The following is a 1,417-nucleotide window of genomic DNA, read 5'->3' on the forward strand; positions in this document are numbered from 1 at the left end:
AAGATCAGATAGCTTGGCGACAGCCAGATACAGAGCACGGAGATAAGGAGCCTCAAGTGTTGCATCACTGAGCCAGTGCCAATTTGTCACCCAGAATAAGCAAGAAAAAGCCCTGCTGAAGAGCCAGCGAGACCTGCACAAGTAGGAGCCTTGCCCCAAATCCTCACTCCCCGCATGAGTAGTGTTAGTGAGAGCCTAAATGCACGCACGCCGCTGCAGACTGTGAGAACTGAAAAGCCCCTCCTGGCAGCTTCCTATGAAAACATTAAAAATGTAAATGCTGTTAAAAACGCTGTGCAGGTGCCAAAACCTGCACAGCCAGCCACGCTGTTCCCCATGCTGGTAGTACCTGCACAGGGACTACAGCCAGAGTCTTCGGGGAGAAACAGCTTCAAACAATCACAGCATAAACACGTTTCAGTACGCGTTCAACGTCTCGGACTACTCGAGGGTGTCGGTCGGACTGGGAATCCACCACGGCAGCCAGATGTGGGGCTGGAGGTGTACCTCCCGCTCCGTCAGGTATCAGTGAGGTCCCTCCCGGGTCCAATGGTGGCATCTAACAGGGCTCCTGGCTGCAGGCACAGAGCTCTCGCTGTTACCTGCTCTGGTCTGTCAGTCATTTTCATACATGTGAGCTATCGTCAACATATTGAGGGCATTGATAGGCATATGCTGCCAGCTATAAACATTGCACATCATTTGTGCCACATCCTACACAAACAGAGCTCTCATATCTGGGGGAAATGCAGGTTCGGCTTAATTTGAGGTGTCAGCATGACAAAAAATATTCAGCTGGTCAAGTGGGTGTGATGGAAATCTTACAAATAAAACCAGAGCTAAATGAGAAGGATACGGTCTCACTGCAGTATTCCTTCATTGCCCTGCCGTAAAACATGCTAGGCAGGAATAAATACAACATTTCAGAATACTTTTGCCACGTTTTACACACGTACATCCCATTGCAGCGTGCCCGTTACAGCCCCCTGCTCTGTCTGTGGAGGTAATTGGTTAACTAATGCAAGAATTACACCAGCCCGCCCGAAATGAACCGGTCACATCCATACTTTTCTAGTGGATTTAAACAACAACAGCAACAACAATAAAAAAGAGTAATTTCTCGGACTGACCGATTTTATTTCTGAATGAGGTATCATGAAATCCACTAAATACGACCAAAACACGCATAAGGCTTTGTAAGGATGACAAGTAAGTCGGGCTCAGAATGGGAACAACGTCCGGGCAGTTTGTGTAGCAACAGCCATCCTGCTGATTTTGCCCTCTTCCGTACAGGTGTTTAACACCAAAACACACCAAAAAAGTAAAAAAAAAAAAAATTTTATATATATATATATATATCCCCCAACTCAGCCAACGCCAAGGTAAAAGACGAGGGGCACGGCTGTGCGGCTGCCCC

The sequence above is a fragment of the Pygoscelis adeliae genome, unplaced genomic scaffold, assembly GCF_000699105.1.
Source record: "Pygoscelis adeliae isolate BGI_AS28 unplaced genomic scaffold, ASM69910v1 Scaffold178, whole genome shotgun sequence".
NCBI lineage: Eukaryota > Metazoa > Chordata > Aves > Sphenisciformes > Spheniscidae > Pygoscelis > Pygoscelis adeliae.